Source organism: Rhinolophus sinicus, chromosome 16 (genome assembly GCF_057876585.1).
Source record: "Rhinolophus sinicus isolate RSI-liver-muscle chromosome 16, RSI-T2T, whole genome shotgun sequence".
In the NCBI taxonomy this organism is placed as follows: Eukaryota; Metazoa; Chordata; class Mammalia; order Chiroptera; family Rhinolophidae; genus Rhinolophus; species Rhinolophus sinicus.
In genome coordinates, this window is record NC_142516.1 from 147999882 (window position 1) to 148020437 (window position 20556).

The 20556-nt window shown below is 41.1% G+C and overlaps 1 protein-coding gene and 1 pseudogene across 18 annotated transcripts in view; one reads left to right on the forward strand and one right to left on the reverse strand.

Annotated features, from left to right (window-relative positions):
- The window catches only part of CLYBL (citramalyl-CoA lyase), a 232115-nt gene that overhangs the window by 65292 nt on the left and 146267 nt on the right, over positions 1–20556 (reverse strand). The window lies entirely within an intron of this gene.
- LOC109459608 (histone H3.3A-like) lies at positions 17927–19030 on the forward strand (annotated as a pseudogene).

Below are 20556 nucleotides of genomic sequence, written 5' to 3' on the forward strand. Positions count from 1 at the left end.
GAACCCAAGGTCAACCACAACGAAAAAAAAAAGATTTTTTTTTAAAAATTATTAAAACTCATCGGGGCGGCCAGTAGCTCAGTTGGTTAGAGCGCGGTGCTCTTAACAACAAGGTTGCCGGTTTGATCCCCACATGGGCCACAGTGAGCTGCGCCCTCCACAACTAGATTGAAACAACTATTTGAGTTGGAGCTGATGGGTCCTGGAAAAACACACTTAGAAAATAAATGTTTTTAATAAAAAAACAAAAAATAACAACAAAAAACACTCATCATTGTCCATAGAATAAGGTATATCTCTTGGGAATAATAAATCCGTCAACTAGCTACTTGTCAATGAGAGAGGCATTTTCTAGTTGATACTGAGCAAAAAAGTCCCAGATGGTGGATCCTTTTGGCAAACACTTATCTGCTCTGGCTGCCTAATATGTTTCTTCATTGCGCTAATTCTTCTTGCATCAGAACCATCATGCAGTTTTGTTTATTTCCAAGGAATATAAAAACAAAAAGGTTTTTTTATGTATAATTCTTACTTTCCTCCTTCAATGCTAAGGCAGCCTATTCAATGCAGGATGCACTGAAATGATTTGGGTCCTTTCGTGAAATGACCTGGCTCCTTTGGTGAAAAATCTCCAAGCTCTGGCCCATGTAAGATTCAGCGCAATCCCTTCCTCATGCAACAGGAAAGGGGACTAGACTTTTGGGGAATATTTTACCCGGGCTGGACCTGATGCCTGATGAAGATTCAGAATTTATTTTAAAATGGGTTTTGGCTTGTGGGATGGAGCATGTTGCATTGTTGCTGGCTGGTGTGAATCCTGTGGGCTTGTGGCCCTGTCTTCTCTGCTGAGAAATCCCTGCCAATCCAGGATCTGTGAACTGATTCTGCCAGCCAATCTCTAATTTAGCATATGCACAAAGCCAATTTTTGGACACCATGATGGAGCCTGGCACCTCTGCAGCCCTCCATGTTTGCAATGCTCACAGTGAAATACCAAGTAACTAGCAAGATAGAAAAAAAATAAAACAAAACACAACATGAAAAGGCTTTCTAAATTCAGATAAATCGTCTATGTATTATATATGTGTATGTGTCTCCCTCCTGCTTTTCCAACATAAACTTCCCCCAGGCCTTTCCTTGTAGTTATTTCATTTAGATTTTCAATCTGGGATGCATGTAGCAATAGCCAACACTGACAAAGACAAAATCCTGCTTCCCACTGAGAACATCTGATTTTTAAAATGTAGAAATGCTGCTGTTTACAAAATAGGACATTTCCCTTTTAATTAGCTTCAAAATACACCCAAATAATTTGCCGCTAGGAAATGATACCAGTTTAGAGTACTTAAAAATAATTCGCATCCATGCAAAACCAATTTGATGAGAGGTACAAGCTAGTGAAACCTTCAGTTTTGAGATAAATTGAGCTATTTCTGTGGGGACGGCTGTCACTACTGTGGGAAAATTCACCTAACCCTCAGACTTTTATTGTTGTCTTCTCTCAGAAAACCCATGTCTAAGGTGTGTTTACGGAAATATTTGGGAACACTTGCTAATTGAGGCTGGAGTACACCCATCCATCTTAGCTGAAAATGTGGCTCTTCCCGCCTCCCTTCCCTTCTATAGATTTTCTTGCTAATTCTCTAGTTTTCTAACAGTTCAAAACAAAATAGGTAGCCACAAAAGCTCTATGGTGTCATGTTATGCTATCTTTAAAAATAAATATATGCATTGTGCTCACCCACCCCGCAATGTGCTGTCACTGAATCCTGAGTTGGGCATCTATGGGGGTGGGGGTGAGGGGGCCTTGTGACTTTCCCGTGTGCGTGAATAAAATCAAATCTCTGAATAAAAGGGAGAGGGAAACTATGTGATTTTCTGATGTGTATTTCTTCCAATGCACAGATCGTGACAATGACCAACGTTTTGTCTGAGCCCTGCCTGTGTAAATATAAATATTTCAGGAGCTTGGCTGATGGCAAGCTTTGCACGACCCAGCTTGATTGCCCTGGCCCGGTGTGGGGCTCCCCGGGTGGCGGGGGCTAAGAGCGGGCAGTGTAGTTGGTGGGGGTGGAAGTGAGTACCTCCAATCATGCTGAGTAGACCCTGGGCTGATTACTGACAAGGGCTGACAGGCTCTTGAAGGGAGGTCCTGTCCAATTTCTCTCTGCAGCAGGATAATGGGCCATGCATGAAGTCCTAAGGCGGAGACAGGGGACTTTTTTGTGTGACCATGACTACATTACTCATCAACAAGGCCACATGCATGGCGTCTTTGGAGGCCACTGACTCGCTGGAGGTTTACCATTAAGGGAAGTCTGCTCAGTGGCGCCAGATTCTTCCCCAGCCCTTAGGGGCCAACGTGGTGCCTCCACGCTGCTTCACCCAAGCCAGACAGAAGGGCAGGCCACCAGGTCTGGGAATTAGGGCGATCGATAGGTGTATCTACAACGCAGTCACGGGCAACTGCAAAGGCTCACACGTAACCCCACGGGGAAATGGGTAACGCTGAAGTCTGTGATAAATGACTCACAGAAGCCAGACCTTAACTGGTCTGCTGGGAGTGGTCAGAGCGGAGGTTCATAATGTTTGTGATTCACAGAGTTCAAGTGACTAGCATGTATGAAAGGATTCCAGGACTGGCCCGACAAATAAAAGTAACTTAAACAGGGATGAGTTTTGCACTCCTGAGTGATCCCGAAACCTTGAATTATGAGATCACCATCTTTCAAGTTTAGTTTCAAAGGAAAGACGACTTCATTGAAACATGAAGCTTACAACTTGGGTTCTGTTGCCTCAGCATGCTGGGACAACTGCTGCCTTGTTGGTATATTGAGATTCCCTACTGACTGGCATGTGTTCAAAGGGGGAGACCATCTCCCCACTTGAATAATTAGAGACCGAATAGTTATAAGAACCGAGGCAGATACGGGATTAGAATGTAGATGCTTTGAACTTTTGACTTTTGATGAGATAAAATTGCTAAGTATTAAAAAAAATGTACTTCAGTTATGTCAAAGTTTAATAGATTTTAAGAAGATCAGAGTTGAACTGTAACTTGGAGTTAATTTACATGGCTTGAAATTCTAGTAATGCCATTGATTTTCCTACTTAAAACAAACAAACAAACAAACAAACAAAACATTTTGTACCCCAGACCCCTGAGAGTTGGGTTACAACAACCTTAAAGAAAAAGGTAAATTCTGGATAGAGAGAAGCTGTATCAGTCAGCGCTCTCTAGAGAAACAGAACCAACGGAGATGGATGATAGATAGGTAAGACAGACAGATAGATATTTAAGGAATTCGAAATCTATAAGGCAAGCCTGTGGGCTGGAAACTTAAAACCAAGTAGATGTTGTAGTCCTGAGGCAGAATTTCTTCTCCAGGAAACTTCAAATTTTGCTCTTACGGCCTCCAACTGATTGGCTAAGGACCACCGACATTATCCAGGGTGATCTAATTTACATAAAGTCAGCTGACTAGATGTTAAGCACATCTACCAAATACCTCCTCAGCAACACCTGGGTTAGTGTGTGATTAAATAACTGGATACTATAGCTTAGCCATGTGGACACATAAAGCAGATCACCTCAGTAGCTTTCTTCCCCCCAAATAAGACGTGTCTTCAGTCCATGAATATTTAGACCTCAACCTGTTGGAAGGGTCCTGCAAACCACACTCCATCAAATGAGACATGATACATAGTCTCCCTCACCAGATACTCGATGGAAGAGGGCTGCAGACCCTGAGCCTTGTACAGATGGTGAGCAGAATGGGGCCTGGCAAACAAGACAAAATAGAGGGGAAGAAAGTCCACCTACTTCATGGTTTTCATTCTGGTTCAGAGACCAGTGTCTCTGAAGCAATTACTCCAACTATAGCCAATATATGAATGGTTGTCTGTGGCACCCACCTGACCAGTTAGTTCCTGGCACATGCTCGTCATCATAATTCTCAAATATTCACCAACTGTGTCCTTTGAGCAGTATGTGCTCTCAACATGTGGGCAAACCTCATGAAACGAGATTCTGAATGTGTTGCATTGGGCCAACAAGTCACAGGTGTTCTCATCCCAGAGAAATATAAGCTTCCTTCCCTGCTAATTATATTCTAAATCGTCCCTTTCCTCATTTCTACAGTTATAAAATATTTTAAACAACAAAACATCCTTCATTTAAAGACAAAATCAAAAGAAAAAAACACACCCCTGGAATAAAAACATACCATTTTGGTTCTTCTCTCTAAGGTCAGTTGATAATAAGTAACATTTACATGGTACTTTATCATTTGTAAAGTGTTTTTGCATATACTTGTTTTATTTTTCTCCTCGCAGCAACTTTGAGAAGATGATGGTTTTCTCCCAGTTTTACAGATGACAGCATGAAGGCTGAGAGAGGCTAACAGACTTTCCTGGTATCACACAGCCATCAGAGGGCTAGGCAGGCCCTGGCACTGCAGTTCTCTGCCCCTCGCTGCACCTGGAGCGGCCTACACTACTCTGGGGCTTGTTACTGTAACCAGCTCCACTTTCAAACCCTAGTTTATGGAGTTACATAAACGTGGCCAGAATCGGACTGTCCGATAAATCATGAAATGACTCTCTGCTTAGGAAAACCATCACTGAAGGCAGTGATCCCACATATGGCCAGGTACCTTTCCCCCTCCACGTGTCTTTCTTGGAGCAGAGACCGCTATTGGAAATCAGTGGGAGGTCTCTGCACAATAAAGAGCAGGGAATGAGAAGCAGGATGTGAATCTATTCCATAAAGTGAAAACTTACGTCCTCACAAATAATTAAAAAATTCGAGGTCGTTTCCTCAGCTGATCACCACTGGCAGAGCCAACTTTGGATTAAACACTTCTGCTCAGTGGTTTTGACATTCTCAGTCAGGCATAGCTTGATGAAATTAGAGACGCAGAAAATATTTTTTGATGAAGTACAGAGACAAAACAGCTAGAAGGGAAGCCAATTCTGTGTGCAAACTCATGCAGACGGAGATAAAGAGGAAAAGGGAAAGCAAGAGAGTAAGGAGTGTGTGCTCATGTGAGTGTGTATAGATGGAGGAAGATGAAAGCAAGTTATAGAAGAGGAAAGGGGAGGCTGGGGTTATACTAATTAATGAGACTTTAAGATCTTGGCAGCAAGAGGTGTGTTTATAAAACAATCTTCACTAAAACATACCTTTTCAACTATTAACTGTTTTATTTGCCAGAAATAGTCTCTAATTATTTTGTACTTGTTTTAATCCAGAAGTGGAGAAGAAAGTGTTAATAAGTGAATACAACCATTCTTGTGCTATAATATAGATTTCGGCACAGGTATTGATGTTTCTAATGTTCAATTAATGAAATGTGTCAATTCAAACTATTTTACAAGAAGATTAGGTGGGGGGGGGGGGCTATTAGTCAGAAGGCTTCCAAGCTAGTAGAAAAGAAAAATTAGACAAAGATATAAGAAATAATAGAATGCTAACCATTCAGGAATCTCTTAATAGCATGCTTATATTAAGCCACTAGCAAGCCAACTAGTTTCCTCTTGGGATTTAATTCTAGAAAAGTCTGATCTGTGAGGATAGAACAAAGACGTGCAGACATGCCAAATCTTTTTAAAAAATTATCTCCCATGTGTCCTTTCTGAGGAAGTTATTCGAGGATGTACTGCATTAAAAGGAGGGAATAAACCAAGAAATAAAAATACATGAGCTCCAATAAAATGAAGATCCAAGTCAGAAATTAGGCCAAAGTACTTCTTAAGTACTCCCCAGGATAACAGAAAGGGAAACTACCAGGTAACAATTTAGTGGGCAGCCAGCACAGACTGGAGCAGTGGATGGAGATGTCAGGGAAAAAACAAATGAACAAATAAAAACCTAACAGATTACTTGGCATATTTAAAGACACTTTACAACTCTATTGGAGAGTTTGGGATTAGTTGGGATTGAATTAGTGAGTGATATATAGAAAATAAAACAAATGCAATAGTGAAAGGATAAAGAAACTGTGGTACTTCCATCCGATGGAATATTATTCAGCAATAAAAAGAAGAGCTATCAAGCCACAAAAAGACATGCAGGAACCTGAAATGCATATTGCTAGGTGAAAGAAGTCAGTCTGAGAAAGCTACATACTACATGATTGAAACTATATTACATTCTGGAAGAGGCAAAATTACAGTGAAGTAACAGTATCAGTGGTTCCCAGGGAGTTCACTGGGACAGGGTGAATAGGTGAAGCAAAGGGAATTTTTAGGGTAATAAAACTATTCTGTATGATACTGAAATGGTGGATACACGACATTACGCAGTAGTTCAAACACACAGACTGTGCAACACAAAGCCTGAATCCTATCTTTCTCTCCAGGAACATGCACCCAGGAAAGGCCACACAGCAAGAAGGCAGCTGTCTACATGCCGGGAAGACAGCCCTCAGGAGACACCGAATCTGGCAGCGCCTTGATCTTGGACTTCCAACATATATAACTGTGAGAAATAGATTTCTGTTGTTTAAGCCAAACAACAACAACAACAACAACAACAACAACAACTGAATCCTAATGTAAACTATAGACTTTAGTTAATAAACATTTTCTAAATAAATAAATAAATAAAACCAAGGCAAGTATTAACTTCAGCAAAAACAAAAAAGTAAACAGAATCACAGTAAACCATAGGGCTCAGCTGCGATAGTAGGAAGAAGGAGGGCTTTTCATATACATACATGTAGTATGTTGGACCTGCCTTGCAACATACACCAAATTCTTGGCTATGCCCTTCACAAGAGCAACAAGCCTAATATTCCATAGAAAATGAAAATTAGAAATATGCTTATTCAGTAACAGGAGCAATTTTGCATAAATTACGATATCTGTTCATTCACTTACAAACTAATGTGAACTCAACCAATTAAGTCCCAGGCACTGTGTTAGATGTTGGGCAAAGACAAAAACATTATAGTTCCTGTTTTTAAGATGCTCAGAGCACACTAAGGGGTCAGACATAGATATCCTTCAATATCCAATATCTAATCCATTCCTTGAAAATGGCTGAATATTACATTTTTGGGTAGCAAGAGGCTATATTCCATCATTATAACTGGAACCAACAATACTGTGTTCCCAGCTCACCCCAAATCCCCAATCGATTCCCTCAAAAAACATTTTTTAAAGTTTAACTGCCTGTGTAACAACCCACCAAGTATTTTCTACATAATGTAAAGGACTTAAGACATGAATTATCTAATTATTTAACAACGAATGAGCACTCATAGGTGTGTTTTTTATAGTACATGATACTGTACACTAGTCGATACAACATGTGTTCATTCTATGCCATATTAAACATGTACATAAATAATGAAACAACATGCTAAGGAAACTTTCTTAGAAGACTTAATAACACGAGATGGACTTGAGGAGTAAAGCACACATTTAAATGACATGCAGCGAGGTCCCGGCAGGAGAACAGCTGAACACCCTCCAATCCTCTCATCCGAATCCATGTGAAACCTAAATGTTTTTGCCAGCACACACATGCAAACCCATGTTGGACTTTTGACCCAAATGGTAAATTCTGGGTTAAAAGTTTCTACAAGTGGTTATAGTGACTACTCCAATGGTGAGAGTTTAAATAGTGGGGAGTTTTGTACTAAGATTGAGACTGTGATGCAAGCTGACAATGATCCCTGCAGAGGCTTACATGACCAAAGGAGGAAATAAAACTGTATTTAGACAAATACAACTAGGTATACATTCTGTGTGCATACAGCAAGGAGAAACAGTGTTTAAGCAGCATATCTACTGTTACTGTGATACGTTTCTGAGTGTTTTTTCCCCCCAATTTCTATTATTCTATTATCATCGTTATACTTTTAAAATATGGGCATATGTGAAAACAATGGATGCAAATATAAGTGTGAGCACACATGAATGTAACGTCCATCCCTGCCCCTGGCACGATCTTCAGGGCCTGGTGAGACCATTGCAAGTGGAGAACGTCAGACACTCAGGAAGGTCACCTGCATTGGCTCTGCTTTAGGGAGGCTGGGATTCTCTGCACCCAGCAGCCACTGTATGCAAACGTCAAAATGTATAGATATAAAACACAAGTACTTTCTTCAGATAGTAGGTAGCTGAAGCTGTATTACATTTTTGTAATTTAAATTATACCAAAGAATCAGAAGAGGAGTTCAGTATTTAAAACTCCCATGTAGAGAACTCTTTAGACGGGAAAAATTCCTTGAACTTTAGAAGTAGTCACCTCCTGGATTTAACTGTTTTAATAAGTTGGATTTTCTCAAGCAGAGTATAACAGCAGCATCTCCGTATTTATTTTAGAAGTTATAGTACATCAGCTTGAAGGACTATTAAGCAGTCATTAACATTTATAATTATGAAGACTGTTGCTACGTGGAAAAATGCTTGTGGTATCTTAAGTGAAAAGAGCGAAATATAAAATTATATTTAAACTATTACTTCAACTAAGTAAAAAGTGCATGGGGAAGGGCTGGAATAGAATATGGAGTAAGGAAAGTATTTTTACACACATCACATTTCAATCTCAAGTGGATTAAATGGAGCTTTGCAAAAAGCAAATCCTGTAATATGGACGGACCTAGAAAATATTATGCTAAGTGAAATAAGTCAGGCTGACAAAAACAAATACCATATGATCTCACTTACATGTGGAATCTAAAGAACAGAATAAACGAGCAAACAAAACAGAAATAGACTCAGAGATAGAAAGAAAAAATTGATGGTTGCTATAGATGGGAGGTGGGTGGGGATGGGGGAGAAGGTGAAGGGATTAGAAAGTACAAATTGGTAGTCACAGTATAGTCAGGGGGGTATGAAATACAGTGTGGGGACTATAATCAATAATGTAAAAATCATGTAGGTGCCAGAGGGGCACTGGACTTATCAGGAGGATGACGTCATAGACTGTGTAGATGCCCAACCACTTCAGTGTGCACCTTAAGCTAAAGTAGAATAATACTGAATGTCAACTATAATAAAATACATATATAATTAAATATATAAATAAATATGTATATGTGTATATAGTCATAGGATGTGAAGTACAGCATAGGGAATATAGTCAATGTTACTGTAACAACTTTATATGGTGTCAAAGGGGTAGTAGATGGGGGGTTACCACTTTGTGAGGGGTGTAAATGTCTAACTAGTACATTGTGTTGTACACCTGAAACTAATAAGAAAAAATAATGACAATAAAAAGAAAAAGGAATCCTACCTCACAGCAATAGAAACTGAAGAGGGTAAATGGCTTCACATTTTAGCTATAGTGAAGTGAGCGGCTATAACAGAGACACCCACAATCATAGAGGTTTAACACAATAGCAGCTCCTTTCTTGTTCATGTTGAATCTAATCTGTGGTGGGTAGAACAGGGTCTGTGCCTTCTGTGCCACGCAATCTTCAGGGACCCAGCCTGTCAGTGGCTCTATTATCATTAACTCACAACTTCCAAGATCTCTCTCTCTGGCTATTAACAATCAACAAGGAGAATAAACATGGAGGACAGTGAAGTTTTTATGAGTCAGAACTGGAAGTGGTACATATCACTTCCACCCACATTCTGTGGGTCAAAACTTAATCAACAGCAATATATAACTGCAAGAGAGGCGGGGGAAGTATCAGCTGTGTGCCAGGAAGAAGTGTAAGTGGGTTTTGGTGAACAGCTGGCTGATCTCCGCCACATAAATTCTCACATGTAACCAGAGGTAGGGCAAGAACTAGATTCCAAGTTTTCCCGTATTAGATCAGTGCTTACTTATATTTTCATGTCTCATTCTCTCTCTCACACACACATGCACACACACATACACATTAAAGATAAAGACTTACATGTTGAAATCTGAACAAAACGGTTGTTCTTCATCTAAGGACTCCCAATATACACAGTCTGATTCCTTTTTAAAAACACATTGTATTCTCAATGAAAATCATCTCTGGGAAGGAAATAGTTACCAGGGATAAATCCAAAGTTCTGGAACAAGAGAATTTGGCTAAGAGCTGACTTGGCTGAGAAAGAATGAGCAAATACTGACATAATTACATGACCCTTATATTTCCAGTGTCATGCACATCTTTGCTTAGGCATTATCCCATTACTGATGGGTAAGAGAAAAATCAAATCCTACCTGTAGCACACAGTAAGACCCCCTACCACTTCCCAAGAAATCCCAGCCAGAAGGCACTAGAAAAGATTTGGCATATTTATCTTCTTTGGGGCCTGTTTTACTAGGCTCTTGCCCAACTTTTCAGGTCCATTCCATTGTGGTTGTGACCAGTGAAAGTAATGAGCCAATGTCGTTGGGAGCCATTTTCAAGCAAAAATACCTTAAACATTACAATATTACTTTGGGGTAGGTTCCAGAATCCTGGAAAACAGATCCAAGTTTGGCATTTTTGATGTCAAACGTTCTCATTTGGTGAACAAATCAGTTCAAATCAGAACTGATCACCAAATCTTATTGGTCCTTGGTGGGGCCTGGTGACTGTTGTTTATGCTAAATATCTAAGTTATAGCTAGGGCTTAGATGAACAATGAGAAAAATTAGTTTGCTATTTTATATCTTACTCTCCTCTGCCAAAACTAACCAGTACAATACCTTGAACATTTAGGTACTTGGTGAATACTGAGATCGTCATTATGAACATAATTATGTTATGTTGTTTGACGACAATTCAGAAACTACTAAATATAGATAACTGTAACTATACTAAATTCTGCCAGGCTGCTCTGCTTATCAGCCTGCTCTGAACCATCTATAGGTCTACCCATTCCCTCATCCACACATACCATCATCTCTCTCTCTCTCTCTCTCTCTCTCTCTCTCTCTCTCTCTCTCTCTCTCTCTCTCTCGCACACACACACACACACACGAATGAGTTTTATCTTGCTGCAGGCTGGGTTTCAACTCTCTTCTGGGACTGTGACTTCTAACCTTATTCTTGGGAGTGAGGCTCCTCACAACTGTTCCATGGGTGACCCCAAGTGTCCTAGTGAGCAATCGGGTCTAAAGCGCCTCCCCCCAGAGGCAGAGTGGGACAACCCAGGCAGGTGCACTGCCCATCCGAGCATCAGAAACCTGTGCTTCAGGAGGCGTACAATGGCTCACTTTCCCCTATTTTTTATTTCTACACTGGAAAGGGGAAACCTTGCCTTTGGGATAAAAAATCTTCTAGGAAGCTTGATTGTTATTCTCTGAGCTAGGCGTCTGCTTCCGTCCACATGACCTTGGGTAAGTTCCTTACTTTTCCAATGGGTTTGCCAGCCTGTGAACCAGGACTTGCCATAACCCATAATATCTGTGTGATATGGAGGGAAGAAATGGAAACTGAAAGGCTGGTGTCAGATTTCTTCAGGAAGAAAACAGTCTTTTTAAAAATATAAATTTAATCACCTTCAATGTAGTTAAGCTACATTGGGTAGAAACGATAGAAAGAACTGTTCAGATAAAAACAAACAAACAAACTGGTTGAGCCCTTTGCTAGTGGAAAGATAGCCCTCAGGGTAAAACTGGGATGGACTAGGAGCGAGACCGAGAAAACAAAATTTCTCTACAAAATAAAATATGAAACATGGAGAGGTGCTAGCAGTTTGAGAACGAAGCGGAGAGGGAGTCCGGGAAGGTGGTGGGATCCTGGTTTGTGGCAATGTGTCTATTTTAAGTAGCTGATTGTGCTGTGATGTGATCTCCAGACGCTGGAGGACTCAGGGGAAGGCAAAGTGGCTGTCACCGGGTCTGCGGCTAAGATATGAGAACTTACAGGTGACGCAGTTTCTATGCACATTCTGATTTAATCCTCATGTCCACTCTCTGTGGTAATCTGTCACTATCCCCATTTTCCAGATGAGGACACAGGCTTGCCAAGGGCTGGACACCCAGCAAATCAGAGCCCAAATCTGAGTGGGACTGATTCCAAAGTCCATCCTATTTATTAGTCACGAGAGCATATTGTCCTCACGAATACTGAGGACTCCAGTAGCTATGGAGCAGAAATTATCTGTGGCTGACTAATTAATGGTGACAAAAGCATTAAAGTACTGAATAAATACTAGTGTTACTGCTCTTGCACTTGACCGTTGACATTTGAAGGAAACACTATCATCTATAATGAAAACATGACAAGCTAGCAAGGGCTTATTAATGTCACATGAAAATGATACAGTTAAATACTCCTGTTCGCATTCCACTGGATATTTGTATTCTGAAGACCATCTTCACAGGCACTGGACTCCCATTGAGGTCAGGATCGTTTGCAAATCGAAACGAAAATGGGGCCTTATCACTTCTTTTTTTTTTTTCTTCCCTGAGACAATAAAAAGAAAAGTGGTTCATCCTTTTGGTGCAGAACTGTAAAGCAGAAATCATGGTGCCTCTACCACTTCTGCTTCGAAAAGAAGAAATTATAGCCTTTCATTCTCCTAGCAGCATGTAACTAAGGTTTAGATGAGTGAACAGATGCATGCAAAAATCAGCCACGCGCATAGAAAACATTCATTTTCACAATCTGGTAAATCTGCTAGGTACGCATGAAACGGAGCCAAATTGATTTCAGCAGAATGCAATGTCACAGCCTCGGCGCAACAGGGATCCTGCTCAGCCTCACTCATTGCCAGGGAGGTTTCCATCCAGCGTCCTGGGTGTATTGATCGCCCAGCCGCCAAGGGTCTGTGAATAGCCCCATACATGGTGGCGTGATTTGCAGAAGCTCAGTTGACCAGCTTGTGTTATTTCCATCCCTATTAACGGACCGGAACATGCAACTATGTTCTTGTTTTTCCCACTTCAAGGACGGTTCTGAGCTTCTGGTTACTCGGTCCCATAGCCGTCCTGTAGAGTTCATTGAATTATGGAATCTGAAAACTGAGGGTCCTTAGGGATCCTCTTGTCCAAGTCTTTCATGTTATGGATAAGACCCAGGGAGGAAGAAGTCTTGCCCAAGGTCACAGGGGTCATTAACAATGATCCAGGCACCTTCTGACTCCCACACCCATGCTTTATTCACCACATGCTGTCTCCATTAAAATTCGGACTTAGGCTATATGAGATGAGACTTCTGCAACACCATCAACTCCAAACATCTATGTGTCTATGAAATATTTATAGTGCAAAGGGCTCTGTTTAGTCTGTCCTTGGCTTTCCTGATTGTCTACTGGACCTCAAGTCCTCAAACCCATGACAATACAAGTTTGCAACCCCTTATTAGGAAACCTGGGAGGAAAAGGTGTTTTGGAATGAAGAGTTTTTTGGGCTTTTGAAAGGTAAAACAGCACCTATACAGTCTATCTTAGATCAACCCTCCTGGAAACCTGGAGCAAAACGTATGACTAGTTATGCTGAGGCGACAGAGCCTACAAACTGTCTCACATCCACTTAGGTCAGGCTTTGCTGCTGAGTAAACTTTTGGTTTTCAGAGCTGTTTGGATTTGGGAAACGTGGATAAAGGACTGTGGATTTCTACTACTCTCTTCACACAAGTGGCCTTAAATAAACATCACGAGCCAGTCAGAGAGTATCACTTTATCAGTCCAAGGGTGGTTTTGCACTAGAATTTTCTTGGCCAGACTTTTGTATCTCTGTAGATTTCAGTTCTTGCAGTTGCCTCTCTGTTATATCCCAGATAACAAAACGGAATGGCCCCAAACTGCAGACGTCAGGGAGCGTGGGTTCAGAAGCTGACTACCCTGTTTGTTTCTCGGATTTTTTCTTTCTAAAACAGATCCAGCTGGGATCACCGGAGGGGCAGGCACGTAATGAAGCAGCTGGGGATGTCTTGGTGAGGGCTGGCAGCAGCACCTGTCCTCGTGGGCTTTGGTAAAAGCAGAGCAGAGTGGGCTTGCCACCAGGTCCCCAATGGGCAACTGATCGTGCCTGCATCTCTGGGCTTTCTCGGGCTCCAGCCGCTTCTCGGCTTCCTCCTTCTCATCAGATGGGCAGGTTTCCAGAGCTGTCAGATTTTCTTCTGCCCAAGTTAACAGGGACATTGATTTTGGAGGAAGGGAGGCCCTTCCTCCCCTAGCCCATCTTTCCCTTGCTCCTGGCTTAGGCACGCCAGCTCTGTGGCATTGTCCGGTTTTATTAGTACTGCCTGGCTGAGGCCTCCTTTCCCAGGTGGCCCCTGTGATTTCCAGTCCCTCTCTGCTTGGCATGTCAACGTGCACTTCTCGTCTCCCAGGGAGAGCCTGCTTACCTGGATAATGGGCACTTGACCCCCTGGTTTCCAAAGTGGGCTTCTGTGCCACAGCGGGGCTTGCATCTGTTTTTATTGTTTTCTGGCCTATTGCCGGAGGGAGTCCTATAAACGTGACCTTGCTTGGATGGCTTTGGGATTAATGGGAATTGGATCACTTTGGGGGTTCTAATGAGCATGGATGAAGGGGTTTTGGAGTGGCACAGGAGGGTCTACTGCATTTATGAGGAGGCCCTTTGCTCCTTCAGAACTGGAACACGGCTTTCCTAAAATTTTTCGTCTGGCTTAGAATTGTAGGCACCTGTTTCTTTGAGAGATTTCCCCATAGAGACAGGAGGATGTAATTTTACTTAGAAAACTAGAAATGTCTTCTATGAAAAAGAACCCATTTCTGTTTCTTTTGGAGCGTACAGGGTAGGTTAGCTTTGGAGGAGAAGGAAGGAAGGATGGAAATCCTGTCTCCTACATCCGCCATATTCCTCCTCACCCTCGTTTCTTCTCACTGACCATGTGACAGTGTGTGGATGGCTTTCCCATCCACCCTTGCCCAGATCCACTCCATTCTACTGCACCCAGAATGATATTTTGTAAGACACCCATCTCTGCTGCTTAAAACACTTAGTGGCCTTCCGTGACCCTTAGGATACATGGACAGCCCACACTATGGCCCCCCGTCCTGCAGCACCTAGCCCCTGCCCACTTCTCTAGCATCATCCTGCATGACCCCCCCGCTCTGGGCACTCTGGCCTCAGTGTCCTTCTCATAGGCTTCTTGTTTCTCCTGGTCCTTTGTACACACCTCTCCTCCTGCCCAAAGATTCTGTTCCATCTCCCCCGCTGTACCACACCCTTAGTCTAGTTATCTCTCCTTCATCCTTTCAGATCCCAGTTCAAAACCCATTTCCACAGGAACTCTTCTCCAGTCTGAAGTCCTGCTTTATACTCTCATACACTCTGTACTTTGCTTTCCTATCACCTATCACAACTCACAACTACACACTTACGTTAGTGACCGTTGGGCTGTTGAGTGTCTCTCTCATCAGCCCACAAGCTCAGTGAGAGGAGGGACTCCATTTTATTTGCTCACCACCATCATCTCTAGGGTCGGCCTTGTGTTACCAGAGAGTGGTTCCTCAAAATTATTTTGATGAGTTATGAAGTGAATCATTTATCTAGCTGGTATGACAACCTCACAAACAATGCTACTCCTACGTAAGAAAAACAACTCATATGCTACTTCAGTGTGGAATGGAAATTTCCACTTGCTGGCAAAACTCAGACGTGGGTTACTCTTGACAGTACAGATGAGTGAGCCAGTATCTCCACTTTCTGAGGGCAGGTCAGCGGTGGCTACAGAGCTTCACATTTCTCTCCTGAAGCTCCAAGGGCTCTGTCTGATGGCAGACTGGCAAGTCTTCGCTGAGTTTTCATGTTGGCCAAGAGGAACATGGCACCTTGGTAATAATGTCAGTAAACTCTGAAGCTGCCAAGGAGAACAGCAAGCGAAGGCCAAGAGGAAGCCAGCCGAGCCTTAAATATGCAAGCCCTGGAAATCATCTCATTACCAGAGGTGCCAGACGTCAGTCACACCCTGGATGGAAGGGCATAATTGCTGCAAACAGCTAATCACTAACAGCATGACAGCCAAGGGCCTATAGCCATTCCTTTCCTCACTTCAGGATCTGTCCCACCATGAGGGGAAAGGTGCCAAAAGTGGAAGCCATGCATGAAGATTAAGCTCCCATCTCAGGGAAAGGGCATTTCTCCTCCCAACTTTCACGAGATGCTTTAGGAGCTCTCTATTTGCTACCAAGCTTGAAATCTTGATGCTTTTATCCAAATGCAGTGCCTCTTGACTTCAGAGATGTGAATGGAGGCCCAGCATGGTAGCGGATGGTCTTCTGTGTGACACTGGCCATTCACAGAAGGATGTCTCACAAAAGTAACATTTTGCTTTTCGGAGAGTACGTGGACGAGTCACTCATTGTGTAGACACTACTGCATAAAGTTCCTAGGAGAACAATGAAATAAATCATGGGCTTATCATTTCTTAGGTCAGTTATAGTTATCATAAATGTGTGTATGATAATCCATTAAAATAAGTGGATCGCTTTATCTAGCAAATGTTCACATAGATATCAAAACAGAAGTTGTCACAGGTAGTATCTGGAAGGTATGTGTGTACAACACTGACAAGCAAGCATCTGGATAAAGTCCAGCATATCTCTTCCCCCCAAGCCACTTCTCCCAACCATCTGGTGAGCGCCTTTGGTGTGTCTAGCGCTGTAGGAGGTGCTTAGGATACAAACGTGGTTGTGGCCTCAAGGAGTTATGTACTGGTGGGAGAAACCAACAAGTAAATCCACGACTATCCTGTGGAGTAGAAAGGACGAGGATTGGAGCTGTCGACATGAATTATTTTTCAATGTCTGAGGGCAGTTTTTGTGCACAGAAAAGACCAAGTAGGCTACTTTGGTTTTAAAAATAACCAACTCAAAAATCTATCTTCCTTGAGCCTTTGTGTTTAGCCTACACTCATTATTTACAAATAAAATGGATTAAATTCAAGTTGAATAGATTGAAGTAAGTTCACATCTCAGTTGGTGCCATTTACAACTTTATTAAATTCCCTTAAATTTTTAAAGCTTCATTTATGAATTTAATACATTCGTTTTATTTTTAAGCGGTTCAAATGCTTGACCTAACCAGCAAAACCTTCTCAAATACTTGCCAGTCTATACCTTATTAGGGACTGAGATTTCTGCCCGATGCACAGCCAGGCCTAAGTGACCCATCCTCTGCCGAAAGAACCCTGAGCCCTCCTGCAGTTGCCACAGCAACAGGGAACTTAAAGTTTATGCCCTTCAGATAGAGTTGGTTTTAAATTACACTCTAACCAAATTCCTTCCTCTGCTTTGAGTTGTAACTTTCTCAACCAAATTGCTGCTAACTTTTTTCAACTAACCTCTTTTTATATTATTCATATTCTTGCTTGGGTCTCAATTGTTTTCCTCTTTAATAATATTTTATTGTGGTAAATGTTACCTAACATAATATTTACCATTTTAACCATTTTTTAGCGTACAATTTAGTGGCACCAAGTACGTTTACACTGTGGTGCAACCATCATTACCATCCATCTCCAGAACTTTTTTCATCTTCCCCAACTGAAATTCTGTACCCATTAAATAATAACTCTCCATTCCACCCTTCCACCCAGCACTTGGCAACCAGCATTCTACTTTCCGTCTCTATGAATCTGACTATTCTAGGTATCTCATATATGTGGAATCATATATGCCCTTTTTTGGCTGGCCATTTCACTTAGCATGTCTTAAGATTCATGCTAAGAATGTCTTAAGATTCATCCATATTGTAGCATGTGTCAGAATTTCCTTTCTTTTTAAGGCTGAATAATACTCCATGGTATGGATACACCACGTGTTGTTTATCCATTCATCCATCATTGACACTTGGGCTGCTTCTACCTTTTGGTTATTGTGAATAATGCTGCTATATGAACATGGGCGTGTTGAGTTCCAATTCTTATAGATATTTTAATGCTATCCCACTGGATTCTGTACCAAATCAGATCTTTGCTGCTGAGTCACGCTCTAGTTGCCAGAGACAAGGGAGTGGGGGTGGGCCAAATGGGTGAAGGGGGTTAAAAGGTACAAACTTGCAGTTCTACAATTAGTAAGTCATGGGGCTGTAACATACAATACAGCATGGTGACTATAGTTAATAACACTGCACTGGATATTTGAAAGTTGCTAAGAGAGTAAATCTTAAAAGTTTTCATTAAAAAAAATTCTGGGAGCTCCAGCCGAAGGAGAAGTGGGGTAAGTAAGGAGGTCTCTATACCATGGCTTGTACAAAGCAGACTGCCCGCAAACCTACCGGTGGTAAAGCACCCAGGAAGCAACTGGCTACAAAAGCCGCTCGCAAGAGTGCGCCCTCTACTGGAAGGGTGAAGAAACCTCATCGTTACAGGCCTGGTACTGTGGCACTCGTGAAATTAGACGTTATCAGAAGTCCACTGAACTTCTGATTCGCAAACTTCCCTTCCAGCGTCTGGTGCGAGAAATTGCTCAGGACTTCAAAACAGATCTGCGCTTTCAGAGTGCAGCTATTGGTGCTTTGCAGGAGGCAAGTGAGGCCTTGCTGGTTGGCCTTTTTGAAGATACCAACTGTGGGCTAGCTATGCCAAACGTGTAACAATTGTGCCAAAAGACATCCAGCTAGCACGCCGCATACGTGGAGAACGTGCTTAAGAATCCACTATGATGGGAAACATTTCATTCTTTAAAAAAAAAGAAAGTTTTCTGGTCTTCCTGTTATGTTAGTTATTCCTGAATGTTAGTTTTATTATTTTTTCCATGGGGTCAAAAGGTACCTAAGTATATGATTGCAAGTGGAAAAACAGGGGACAGAAATCAGGTATTGGCAGTTTTCCCATTTTCATTTGTGTATGAATTTTTAATATAAATGTGGGGACAAAGCATTAATGCAAGTCAAAAGTTTCAGAGAACAAGTTTCAGCAGTTCAACTTTATAACAATTATAAATAAACCTGTTAAATTTTTCTGGACAATGCCAGCATTTGGATTTTTTAAAAACAAGTAAATTTCTTATTGATGGCAACTAAATGGTGTTTGTAGCATTTTTATCATACAGTAGATTCCATCCATTCGCTATACTTTTCTAACTGAGTTGTCCTACATGCAAGTACATGTTTTTAATGTTGTCTGTCTTCTGTGCTGTTCCTGTAAGTTTGCTATTAAAATACATTAAACTTAAAAAAAAAAAAAAATTCTGGAACTATGTAGGGTGGTGATCTTTTTGTAATATATACAAATATCAAATCATTCTGTTGTGCACCTGAAACTAATATAATGTTGTATGTCAATTATACCTCAATTAAAAAAAAGAAATAAGTCCAAGAAGGAAAAAGTGATATACACAAAACTCTTTATCGATAGAATTATAAAATTTTAAGTTAAATAATTTTATAATAAAATTATATAATAACTATTACAAAATTATAGTGAATACCTGGAGGCAATTTAAATATTCAGCAGTAAGAGAATGGTTAACTAAATTGAAATGAAATCACTTGATGCATATTACATATCTGTTAAAATAATAGACTTTTGTAGTAATAAAAAGCAGAATATAAAATTATAACAATGCAACCATGTTAAAATTATGGTTGCAAAGGGACAAAGACTGAAAAAGAACAGGGAGAACTGATGCAAACTTTGTATGAAATTGGTGCATTAAGAAGGACTGCTTCCCCTTTAAAAATAGTCTTTATTGCCATTAAAAGCAATAAAAGTTAAAAATTTTGAAATAACTGATAAGACTTGGCCATAAAAATAAAGGCACCTGCTAGGTTGTTTTGACGATTAAGTAAGTTAATGGATGCAAAAGCACCGAGGAATAGTCCCTGCCGGTACTCAACAGGGTCTCCCTCTGCACCTCACCTTTCCATCCTCCCAGCTTTAGGATCCCGAGTCTCTTCCTCAGTAACGGTGCTTCTTTCACTTTTTATTGTTTTTAATCAATAGGATCTGGACACCTACTCTTTCTGACTCTCACCAAAATGAACTTGTTCTTTTCTCCTTGGATAATATATGGTTTTTAAAAAGCGTATAGTATTAAAAGCATGGCAGTTCCCCCCCAAATTAAACATAGAGCTACCATATGATCCAGCAAATACACTTCTGGATATGACACATATATTCAAAACAAGTGAAAGCAGGGACGCAAAACGATACTTGCACACCAATATTCAGAGCAGCGTTATTCACAACAGCCAAAAGGTGGAAGCAACTCAAGGGTCCATCAACAGATGAATGAGTAAACAAAATGTGGTATATACATATGATAGAATATTGATTCATCTTTAAAAAGGAAGGAAATCCTGACAGCTACAACATGAATGAACCCTGAGGACATTATGCTAAGTGAAACAGCCAATCACAAAAGGACAAATACTTCATGATTCCACTTATATGACATGCCTAGAATTGCCAACTTCGCAGAGACAGAAAGTAGAATAGCGGATAGCAAGGGCTGGGGGGAAGGGGAGAATAAGAAGTTCATGTTTAATGGATACAGAGTCAGTTTGGGATGACGACAGAATTCTTGAGATGGATGGTGGTGATGGTTGCACAACAATGTGAATGTACTTAATGCCACTGATTGTACACTTAAAAATGGTTAAAATGGTAATTGTATGTTATGCATATTTTATCATAATTCTAGAAAAGCATATGGTATTAGTGTCCTTCCCAGGTAACAACTTACCTGGGTATGAACAGCGTACGAAGCACT